Source organism: Eucyclogobius newberryi, unplaced genomic scaffold, assembly GCF_026437365.1.
Source record: "Eucyclogobius newberryi isolate DKJ021-1_F unplaced genomic scaffold, fEucNew1.0.hap1 SCAF_11, whole genome shotgun sequence".
NCBI lineage: Eukaryota > Metazoa > Chordata > Actinopteri > Gobiiformes > Gobiidae > Eucyclogobius > Eucyclogobius newberryi.
The window spans coordinates 11,251,418-11,263,629 of NW_027315735.1; positions in this window are offsets into that span (position 1 = coordinate 11,251,418).

Sequence of the window (12,212 nt, forward strand, 5' to 3'; positions counted from 1 at the left end):
TTAAATCTACGTGGGGAGACCCCAAAAGAACTCTTTGGCCTCATTAGTCATCCCTGTCAAGGCGTTGCTGAATAATCTCATGTGTTATAAACATCTTGGACTTAGGCTAAAATGCTATGCTGCACCTTACCACCCAAGTACGCTTGTAGTTTGGGAATTTAGTTCACTGACAATTGCCAGAAAACCTTTTTGATTCTGAAAATAGAGCTTATTTGAGCGTTTCTTCTATAACGTAACACAGCGCCATCGGAACCTTTTCTTGTGCGTGTGTATGGGTTGTAGCCTTTTTTTCCTGCCGCCAAAAGTAGGAGGAGTTTTGAGGCCAAAGCGCATGCTTCTAAAGTTCAGAGGGATGGCAATGTCAACCAAGAGTCCGCAGTTGAATACTTATTTACTTTGCAAAGATCGATCGATCGAAAGAAATCAAAAGCCATAGGCTTAAAAATGGGGCACTGGCAAAGTAAACAAAATCCCATCACACACTTGAGCAGAAGAAGCCATTACTCTCAGGATTTAAATCTACGTGGGGAGACCCCAAAAGAACTCTTTGGCCTCATTAGTCATCCCTGTCAAGGCGTTGCTGAATAATCTCATGTGTTATAAACATCTTGGACTTAGGCTAAAATGCTATGCTGCACCTTACCACCCAAGTACGCTTGTAGTTTGGGAATTTAGTTCACTGACAATTGCCAGAAAACCTTTTTGATTCTGAAAATAGAGCTTATTTGAGCGTTTCTTCTATAACGTAACACAGCGCCATCGGAACCTTTTCTTGTGCGTGTGTATGGGTTGTAGCCTTTTTTTCCTGCCGCCAAAAGTAGGAGGAGTTTTGAGGCCAAAGCGCATGCTTCTAAAGTTCAGAGGGATGGCAATGTCAACCAAGAGTCCGCAGTTGAATACTTATTTACTTTGCAAAGATCGATCGATCGAAAGAAATCAAAAGCCATAGGCTTAAAAATGGGGCACTGGCAAAGTAAACAAAATCCCATCACACACTTGAGCAGAAGAAGCCATTACTCTCAGGATTTAAATCTACGTGGGGAGACCCCAAAAGAACTCTTTGGCCTCATTAGTCATCCCTGTCAAGGCGTTGCTGAATAATCTCATGTGTTATAAACATCTTGGACTTAGGCTAAAATGCTATGCTGCACCTTACCACCCAAGTACGCTTGTAGTTTGGGAATTTTGTTCACTGACAATTGCCAGAAAACCTTTTTGATTCTGAAAATAGAGCTTATTTGAGCGTTTCTTCTATAACGTAACACAGCGCCATCGGAACCTTTTCTTGTGCGTGTGTATGGGTTGTAGCCTTTTTTTCCTGCCGCCAAAAGTAGGAGGAGTTTTGAGGCCAAAGCGCATGCTTCTAAAGTTCAGAGGGATGGCAATGTCAACCAAGAGTCCGCAGTTGAATACTTATTTACTTTGCAAAGATCGATCGATCGATCGAAAGAAATCAAAAGCCATAGGCTTAAAAATGGGGCACTGGCAAAGTAAACAAAATCCCATCACACACTTGAGCAGAAGAAGCCATTACTCTCAGGATTTAAATCTACGTGGGGAGACCCCAAAAGAACTCTTTGGCCTCATTAGTCATCCCTGTCAAGGCGTTGCTGAATAATCTCATGTGTTATAAACATCTTGGACTTAGGCTAAAATGCTATGCTGCACCTTACCACCCAAGTACGCTTGTAGTTTGGGAATTTTGTTCACTGACAATTGCCAGAAAACCTTTTTGATTCTGAAAATAGAGCTTATTTGAGCGTTTCTTCTATAACGTAACACAGCGCCATCGGAACCTTTTCTTGTGCGTGTGTATGGGTTGTAGCCTTTTTTTCCTGCCGCCAAAAGTAGGAGGAGTTTTGAGGCCAAAGCGCATGCTTCTAAAGTTCAGAGGGATGGCAATGTCAACCAAGAGTCCGCAGTTGAATACTTATTTACTTTGCAAAGATCGATCGATCGATCGAAAGAAATCAAAAGCCATAGGCATAACCCTTTAGGCGCCAGAGATTATGGATGAAATAGATGTATAAATAAAAAACTTCCTGAGATACAGAGAACTGAAGCCGGGGCACAGCTCTGGGTCGGCAGTGCCCCTGGAGGCCCGTAGAAGCTCCACACTCCAGTTGATTCTTGGATAAAAGGGTACCCAGCCGGTCTCGAACTCGCGTGAGGCGGAGCAGGGATCATCCACCCCGCACACGGCCAGACTTTGCCCGGCCAGGGAGCACCTTCTGCGGGTCGGAGGCTCCGGGTCGGAGCCCCTGGAGCCTGGAGCCCTCACCGGGCCCCGAACTCGGCTGCCGGAGGAAGTGCAGTGCCTCATGGATAAAAGGGCACCCAGCCGGTCTCGAACTCGCGTGAGGCGGAGCAGGGATCATCCACCCCGCACACGGCCAGACTTTGCCCGGCCAGGGAGCACCTTCTGCGGGTCGGAGGCTCCGGGTCGGAGCCCCTGGAGCCTGGAGCCCTCACCAGGCCCCGAACTCGGCTGCCGGAGGCAGTGCAGTGCCTCATGGATAAAAGGGCACCCAGCCGGTCTCGAACTCGCGTGAGGCGGAGCAGGGATCATCCACCCCGCACACGGCCAGACTTTGCCCGGCCAGGGAGCACCTTCTGCGGGTCGGAGGCTCCGGGTCGGAGCCCCTGGAGCCTGGAGCCCTCACCGGGCCCCGAACTCGGCTGCCGGAGGCAGTGCAGTGCCTCATGGATAAAAGGGCACCCAGCCGGTCTCGAACTCGCGTGAGGCGGAGCAGGGATCATCCACCCCGCACACGGCCAGACTTTGCCCGGCCAGGGAGCACCTTCTGCGGGTCGGAGGCTCCGGGTCGGAGCCCCTGGAGCCTGGAGCCCTCACCGGGCCCCGAACTCGGCTGCCGGAGGAAGTGCAGTGCCTCATGGATAAAAGGGCACCCAGCCGGTCTCGAACTCGCGTGAGGCGGAGCAGGGATCATCCACCCCGCACACGGCCAGACTTTGCCCGGCCAGGGAGCACCTTCTGCGGGTCGGAGGCTCCGGGTCGGAGCCCCTGGAGCCTGGAGCCCTCACCGGGCCCCGAACTCGGCTGCCGGAGGCAGTGCAGTGCCTCATGGATAAAAGGGCACCCAGCCGGTCTCGAACTCGCGTGAGGCGGAGCAGGGATCATCCACCCCGCACACGACCAGACTTTGCCCGGGGAAGGGCCACTCTGGCTGGGCATGGCCCCCACTGAGCACCCCCTGGAACCCCTGGAGCCCCCGGAGCACCTCCAGAGCCACCCCCACTCCTCCAGACTCTGCCCGGGGAAGGGCCACTCTGGCTGGGCATGGCCTCCGCCGAGCACCCCCTGGAGCCCCCGGAGCACCTCCAGAGCCACCCCCCACTCCTCCAGACTCTGCCCGGGGAAGGGACACTCTGGCTGGGCATGGCCTCCACTGAGCACCCCCTGAAGCCCCCGGAGCACCTCCAGAGCCACCCCCCACTCTCCCCAGACTATGCCCGGGGAAGGGCCACTCTGGCTGGGCATGGCCTCCACTGAGCACCCCCTGGAGCCCCCGGAGCACCTCCAGAGCCACCCCCCACTCTCCCCAGACTATGCCCGGGGAAGGGCCACTCTGGCTGGGCCTGGCCTCCGCCGAGCACCCCCTGGAACCCCTGGAGCCCCTCCAGAGCCACCCCCCACTCCTCCAGACTCACCCCGGGGAAGGGCCACTCTGGCTGGGCATGGCCTCCGCCGAGCACCCCCCTGGAACCCCTGGAGCCCCTCCAGAGCCACCCCCCACTCCTCCAGACTCACCCCGGGGAAGGGCAACTCTGGCTGGGCATGGCCTCCGCTGAGCACCCCCTGGAACCCCTGGAGCCCCCGGAGCACCTCCAGAGCCACCCCCCACTCCTCCAGACTCTGCCCGGGGAAGGGCCACTCTGGCTGGGCATGGCCTCCACTGAGCACCCCCTGGAGCCCCCGGAGCACCTCCAGAGCCACCCCCCACTCTCCCCAGACTATGCCCGGGGAAGGGCCACTCTGGCTGGGCATGGCCTCCGCCGAGCACCCCCTGGAGCCCCCGGAGCACCTCCAGAGCCACCCCCCACTCCTCCAGACTCTGCCCGGGGAAGGGACACTCTGGCTGGGCATGGCCTCCACTGAGCACCCCCTGGAGCCCCCGGAGCACCTCCAGAGCCACCCCCCACTCTCCCCAGACTATGCCCGGGGAAGGGCCACTCTGGCTGGGCATGGCCTCCGCCGAGCACCCCCTGGAGCCCCCGGAGCACCTCCAGAGCCACCCCCCACTCCTCCAGACTCTGCCCGGGGAAGGGACACTCTGGCTGGGCATGGCCTCCACTGAGCACCCCCTGGAGCCCCCGGAGCACCTCCAGAGCCACCCCCCACTCTCCCCAGACTATGCCCGGGGAAGGGCCACTCTGGCTGGGCATGGCCTCCGCCGAGCACCCCCTGGAGCCCCCGGAGCACCTCCAGAGCAACCCCCCACTCCTCCAGACTCTGCCCGGGGAAGGGACACTCTGGCTGGGCATGGCCTCCACTGAGCACCCCCTGAAGCCCCCGGAGCACCTCCAGAGCCACCCCCCACTCTCCCCAGACTATGCCCGGGGAAGGGCCACTCTGGCTGGGCATGGCCTCCACTGAGCACCCCCTGGAGCCCCCGGAGCACCTCCAGAGCCACCCCCCACTCTCCCCAGACTATGCCCGGGGAAGGGCCACTCTGGCTGGGCATGGCCTCCGCCGAGCACCCCCTGGAACCCCTGGAGCCCCCGGAGCACCTCCAGAGCCACCCCCCACTCCTCCAGACTCTGCCCGGGGAAGGGCCACTCTGGCTGGGCATGGCCTCCACCGAGCACCCCCTGGAACCCCTGGAGCCCCCGGAGCACCTCCAGAGCCACCCCCCACTCCTCCAGACTCTGCACGGGGAAGGGACACTCTGGCTGGGCATGGCCTCCACTGAGCACCCCCTGGAGCCCCCGGAGCACCTCCAGAGCCACCCCCCACTCTCCCCAGACTATGCCCGGGGAAGGGCCACTCTGGCTGGGCATGGCCTCCGCCGAGCACCCCCTGGAACCCCTGGAGCCCCTCCAGAGCCACCCCCCACTCCTCCAGACTCACCCCGGGGAAGGGCAACTCTGGCTGGGCATGGCCCCCACTGAGCACCCCCTGGAACCCCTGGAGCCCCCGGAGCACCTCCAGAGCCACCCCCCACTCTCCCCAGATTCTGCCCGGGGAAGGGCCACTCTGGCTGGGCATGGCCTCCGCCGAGCACCCCCTGGAACCCCTGGAGCCCCTCCAGAGCCACCCCGCATTCCCCCAAACTCAGTCTGGGGACGGGCCACTCTTCCCCGGGTTGCAGGCTCTGGGACTCCGGGGATGACCACCGGGGACCAGGCCCTCCCTTCGAACCCGGGGACCCACACTTAAGCACCCCCACACGGGCTACACACCCTTGTTTCAGCCCCCTGGAGGTCCGTGCCCTTGGTACTATACCATGGAAGTCCGTGCCCTTGGTACTCCGACTGGAGTACCAAGGGAACGGCCCAGCACTCACCACAGAGGCTCGCGCCGGCCCCGGCCCACCTTTCGTCCCCGGGTACCCACACTTAAGCACCCCAACACGAGCTACACACCCTTGGTGCAGCCCCCTGGAAGTCCGTGCCCTTGGTACTCTGAGCCACTTTAAAAGATAAAAAGCACCAGGACCCCAAGGCCCTGGCTCCCCTGTCCCCTACACCACACTTGGAGGCAGGGCCCTTGCCCTCCACTGGCTGCCCCCGCGCCCAATGTACTCCATAACCGAAGAAGAGAGGGGGACCCGGAGGCCGGCCTACTAGGGTAACAGGTTTAATTTAGAGCCGGGGCTCTGGACCACAAATGCCAACAACCCCGCAGTGCGCAGGAGCCTTCGAAGCTGGATGAAACCAGAACGGGGCCCTACGATGGCGGTGACCAGCCAGTTGATAGCAAAGTGAGCCCTGGACAGGAGCTGCATTTGACAAACTCAGAGACGAGGAAGGGACCGGAGTCGGACCAAATATATCATCTGGCGCTGTGTCCAGCGTGAGGGTGAGCCAGCGCAAATCAGGACCACAAATGCCAACAACCCCGCAGTGCGCAGGAGCCTTCGAAGCTGGATGAAACCAGAACGGGGCCCTACGATGGCGGTGACCAGCCAGTTGATAGCAAAGTGAGCCCTGGACAGGCGCTGCATTTGACAAACTCAGAGACGAGGAAGGGACCGGAGTCGGACCAAATATATCATCTGGCGCTGTGTCCAGCGTAAGGGTGAGCCAGCGCAAATCAGGACCACAAATGCCAACAACCCCGCAGTGCGCAGGAGCCTTCGAAGCTGGATGAAACCAGAACGGGGCCCTACGATGGCGGTGACCAGCCAGTTGATAGCAAAGTGAGCCCTGGACAGGCGCTGCATTTGACAAACTCAGAGACGAGGAAGGGACCGGAGTTGGACCAAATATATCATCTGGCGCTGTGTCCAGCGTAAGGGTGAGCCAGCGCAAATCAGGACCACAAATGCCAACAACCCCGCAGTGCGCAGGAGCCTTCGAAGCTGGATGAAACCAGAACGGGGCCCTACGATGGCGGTGACCAGCCAGTTGATAGCAAAGTGAGCCCTGGACAGGCGCTGCATTTGACAAACTCAGAGACGAGGAAGGGACCGGAGTCGGACCAAAAATATGCGCCGGCCCTGCCCCCCGCCCCGCGCAGAGCCATCGGACACGTTGAGGCTGAAGGGGACTGGCGCAGAGCCCTTGGGCCCAGGGGCTAAGCGCAGCCATCATCCTTCAAGCCGCGCCTCCTGCTGCGCGGGGGTGAGTGACAATGGGCTCGGACTGTGGTTCCGTCGGACGCGTTGAGGCTGAAGGAGACTGGCGCAGAGCCCCTGTAACAGGGGCTAAGCGCAGCCATCATCCTCCAAGCCGCGCGTCCTTCAGTGCGGGGGTGAGTGACAGTGGGCCTGGACTGTTGTTCCACCGGACGCGTTGAGGCTGAAGGGGACTGGTGCAGAGCCCCTGTGCCAGGGGCTAAGCGCAGCCATCATCCTCCAAGCCGCGCGTCCTTCTGCGCAGGGGTGAGTGACAGTGGACCCGGACTGTGTTCCCACCGGACGCGTTGAGGCTGAAGGGGACTGGCTCAGAGCCCCTGGCACAGGGGCTAAGCACAGCCATCATCCTTCAAGCCGCGCGTCCTTCAGTGCGGGGGTGAGTGACAGAGGGCCTGGACTGTTGTTCCACCGGACGCGTTGAGGCTGAAGGGGACTGGTGCAGAGCCCCTGTGCCAGGGGCTAAGCGCAGCCATCATCCTCCAAGCCGCGCGTCCTTCTGCGCAGGGGTGAGTGACAATGGACCCGGACTGTGTTCCCACCGGACGCGTTGAGGCTGAAGGGGACTGGCTCAGAGCCCCTGGCACAGGGGCTAAGCGCAGCCATCATCCTCCAAGCCGCGCGTCCTTCAGTGCGGGGGTGAGTGACAGTGGGCCTGGACTGTTGTTCCACCGGACGCGTTGAGGCTGAAGGGGACTGGTGCAGAGCCCCTGTGCCAGGGGCTAAGCGCAGCCATCATCCTCCAAGTCGCGCGTCCTTCTGCGCAGGGGTGAGTGACAGTGGACCCGGACTGTGTTCCCACCGGACGCGTTGAGGCTGAAGGGGACTGGCTCAGAGCCCCTGGCACAGGGGCTAAGCACAGCCATCATCCTTCAAGCCGCGCGTCCTTCAGTGCGGGGGTGAGTGACAGAGGGCCTGGACTGTTGTTCCACCGGACGCGTTGAGGCTGAAGGGGACTGGTGCAGAGCCCCTGTGCCAGGAGCTAAGCGCAGCCATCATCCTCCAAGCCGCGCGTCCTTCTGCGCAGGGGTGAGTGACAATGGACCCGGACTGTGTTCCCACCGGACGCGTTGAGGCTGAAGGGGACTGGCTCAGAGCCCCTGGCACAGGGGCTAAGCGCAGCCATCATCCTTCAAGCCGCGCGTCCTTCAGTGCGGGGGTGAGTGACGGTCCCATCTCCGGAGACAAGGGGCCAGGCGCGGGGGAAGCCAGTCAGACTGAAGCCCCGCGCCTGGTGGGACCTCTGTCTCGGCCTCGCTTCCAACGTGTCCGGCGTGAGGTTAGCCGGAGCAAACCACAGCCGCAAAATGTAAACAAACCCGCAGTGCGCAGGAGCCTTCGAAGCTGGATAAAACCAGAACGGGGCCCTACGATGGCGGGTCTTGAGTGCCAATAGACCAAGCTCCTTGTCTGGTATACATAGAACCATGATTTGTACCATTTTCATGGTTGATTCACGGATGATCCCTGCTCCGCCTCACGCGAGTTGGACGGCTGGGTGCCTTTTATCCATGAGGCACTGCACTGCCTCCGGCAGCCGAGTTCGGGGCCCGGTGAGGGCTCCAGGCTCCAGGGGCTCCGACCCGGAGCCTCCGACCCGCAGAAGGTTCTCCCTGGCCGGGCAAAGTCTGGCCGTATGCGGGGTGGATGGCCCTGGGTCTGGGCGGCGCTAAGATCACGGAGCGGGTCACCTCCGCGTACAGCCCGTGGTCAGCGTGACACCGTGCTCTGCCCCGAGCAATCAGAGCAAACAGGAAGCTTCTGGAAGTGCCCGGGAGTCTGGTAAAATCAAGCCGAAAATAGACCCTCTCATGCCGGGTCTGAGCGGCACTTAGAGCCCGGAGGAGCGCGGAGCGCGGGGCTCCATTCAGAGGCTCCGTGATCCGCCTTACAACCAGCTCTCACCTCCGCGTACAGCCCGTGGTCAGCGTGACACCGTGCTCTGCCCCGAGCAATCAGAGCAAACAGGAAGCTTCTGGAAGTGCCCGGGAGTCTGGTAAAATCAAGCCGAAAATAGACCCTCTCATGCCGGGTCTGAGCGGCGCTTAGAGCCCGGAGGAGCGCGGAGCGCGGGGCTCCATTCAGAGGCTCCGTGATCCGCCTTACAACCAGCTCTCACCTCCGCGTACAGCCCGTGGTCAGCGTGACACCGTGCTCTGCCCCGAGCAATCAGAGCAAACAGGAAGCTTCTGGAAGTGCCCGGGAGTCTGGTAAAATCAAGCCGAAAATAGACCCTCTCATGCCGGGTCTGAGCGGCGCTTAGAGCCCGGTGGAGCGCGGAGCGCGGGGCTCCATTCAGAGGCTCCGTGATCCGCCTTACAACCAGCTCTCACCTCCGCGTACAGCCCGTGGTCAGCGTGACACCGTGCTCTGCCCCGAGCAATCAGAGCAAACAGGAAGCTTCTGGAAGTGCCCGGGAGTCTGGTAAAATCAAGCCGAAAATAGACCCTCTCATGCCGGGTCTGAGCGGCGCTTAGAGCCCGGTGGAGCGCGGAGCGCGGGGCTCCATTCAGAGGCTCCGTGATCCGACGCTCACCTCCGCACCTCCGAACCATGACTTGACATTACGGCTGTGAAGGAGCCTTGGAAGCTGGATAAAACCAGAACGGGGCCCATCGATCGCGGTTCTCGTGTGCCCGTCAAACGAGCTCCTTGCCCGGTATCCGCACAACCAGGAAATGTACCTGTTTCGATTGCGAAAAACGTCATTCTCAAAAACCGCCCGCCCCTCCCTCCCAGCATTACCATTTTGCACATTCCGCGTGAGAGCAGCGTAAGAATTTCTCGGGAGCAGCGTGATTTAGCCCGGGAATTTTGAGCTGAACGCTTATTCCCACGAGCCCAAAAAACGACTAAGTCCAACGGTATATAGTGTACTATTGCCGAAAAACGACAGAGTCGCTCTGGTATAGTGTACTATTGCCGAAAAATGACAGAGTCTTTTCAGGTATAGTGTACTATTTCGGTTTTTACTCTAAGTCCCTCAGGGGCATATGGTGCTATACTATGATGGTCAGATCACCTCCAGGCCCCAGGGGAGTGCTTTTCTGGGGGCAAACAGTGCACTGATGATGGGGGATTATTTCATTTTGCTCATTTTGGTGTTTTTTCACATTTTAACCCATTTTCACCCCATTTGCTCACAACTTCATACTACGGCCCGGAAAAACGACAGAGTCGCTCGGGTATAGTGTACTATTGCCGAAAAATGACAGAGTCTTTTCAGGTATAGTGTACTATTTCGGTTTTTACTCTAAGTCCCTCAGGGGCATATGGTGCTATACTCTGATGGTCAGATCACCTCCAGGCCCCATTGGAGTGCTTTTCTGGGGGCAAACAGTGCACTGATGATGGGGGATTATTTCATTTTGCTCATTTTGGTGTTTTTTCACATTTTAACCCATTTTCACCCCTTTTGCTCACAACTTCATACTACGGCCCGGAAAAACGACAGAGTCCCTCGGGTATAGTGTACTATTGCCGAAAAACGACAGAGTCCCTCGGGTATAGTGTACTATTGCCGAAAAACGACAGAGTCCCTCGGATATAGTGTACTATTGCCGAAAAACGACAGAGTCCCTCGGGTATAGTGTACTATTGCCGAAAAACGACAGAGTCCCTCGGGTATAGTGTACTATTGGCTGGAAGCTCGGTTTTTTTTCTAAGACCAGCAGGGGTATATGGTACTATATTCTGGTGGTCAGATCACCTCCAGGCCCCAGGGGAGTGCTTTTCTGGGGGCAAACTGTGCACTGATGATGGGGGATTATTTCATTTTGCTCATTTTGGTGTTTTTTCACATTTTAACCCATTTTCACCCCTTTTGCTCACATCTTCAAACTCGGGCCCTGATTACAAGTTCTGACCAAATGATGACAAACACGGTATTTATTATGTATTTTTTTCATTTTTTTTATTTTTCCAACTTATACATCCATCATTGGTGCCAGGCAGGTTGTGGAGAAAGCAGTGAAGAAAGGAGAGAGCCATCACAGAAAAGATGTCCATCCAGGGTCAAGGTACCCTGCACTTTTACATATCCAAATGACAGCATTTAAAGTTTTTTAGCGTATGGTATCTCTCGTTGCATGGAACCGCACAGAGGCCAACGCCACACTGACGGCACCTGTACTTTGTTTGCCGCCTGCCTTTGGTACGAGAGCGGTCAGAGCACACGGCGCAGTCTGGACGTCCCTCTGCTTGACAAAGCCAATGACGCTCTGTGAGTCTCTGTGGCATTTCACCCTCCGGTCTTGAGCGCCTTTCTTGTTTTTTGGAGTGATCAGCCAGTAATGCATCAATAATCTTCTGAATGTAAACCTTTAAAGGTTTGTGTGGGCCTGGAGTGGATTTGGTGTATATGATGTGTGAGTTGACAATACTTATGCTTATAATGGCATTGAATATGCGATGATACCATTTCCGGGACCTGTGTGGAAAGAGGTATGTCTTCATCCTCTGGTCAGCAGTGTCCACTCCACCCATGTAGGCGTTGTACTGGTCGACACATACAGGTCTTTTGATGTCACGGAAGCCAGTGTCATCTGTCTTGGATCGGATCCTCCTCTGAACACAATCATTTCCATGGACTGTGGACAACATGGTGAGACGTTTAGTATCGTGCCAAGCACAAGCCAGGAGTTTTCCCTTTCTGCAAAAAACTGGGTCATCTCCTTTTTTCAGCTGTAAGACACTTTTACCAAGGCATTTTGGCATCCCCAACCTGGTAATCCTTACCGTCCCACACAGTCCAGTTTCCAAATCTGCTAATTCATTTGCAATTACAGGCGAGGTATAGTAACTGTCCATGTAAATCTCGTGTCCTTTGCCCGTAAAGGGAGAAACCAACTCACGGACAACTGCGTGTGTTGCACTGATGTTGCTTGCATTATTTTTGTACTGTCCAGTGTGCATTGACCAGCGCAAAACATACCCTGAACAGCTTTCACTCAGGGCATACACTCTATAGCCATATTTGTCAGGTTTATTCGGAGAGTAACATTTTAGTGAAGATCTCCCCTTGAAAGCTATTGTCATTTCATCTAAAGAAAGCTCCTTGATTGGACTGTAAACTGCTGCAAATTTGGGAATAATCAAATCTATTATTGGGCGGACTTTGAACAGTTTATCGTGCCCGGGCTCGCCTGTTCTCACATAATCATTATTGTTGACAAAATGAAAGAACGAAAGAATGATTTCAAATCTGTTTCTTGACATTACATTTCCAAATCCAGGCGTTTGTGTAAGCCAAAATGTTCCCCAGTAATCCTCGATTTCAGGTTTCTCAACAAGGCCCATGGAGAGATGCAAAGCGAAGAAAGCTTTCATTTCGGTGACTGATACATCATACCACTCAAGAAATCTTGAATGTGGCTTCAGAATCATAGGTGCCAT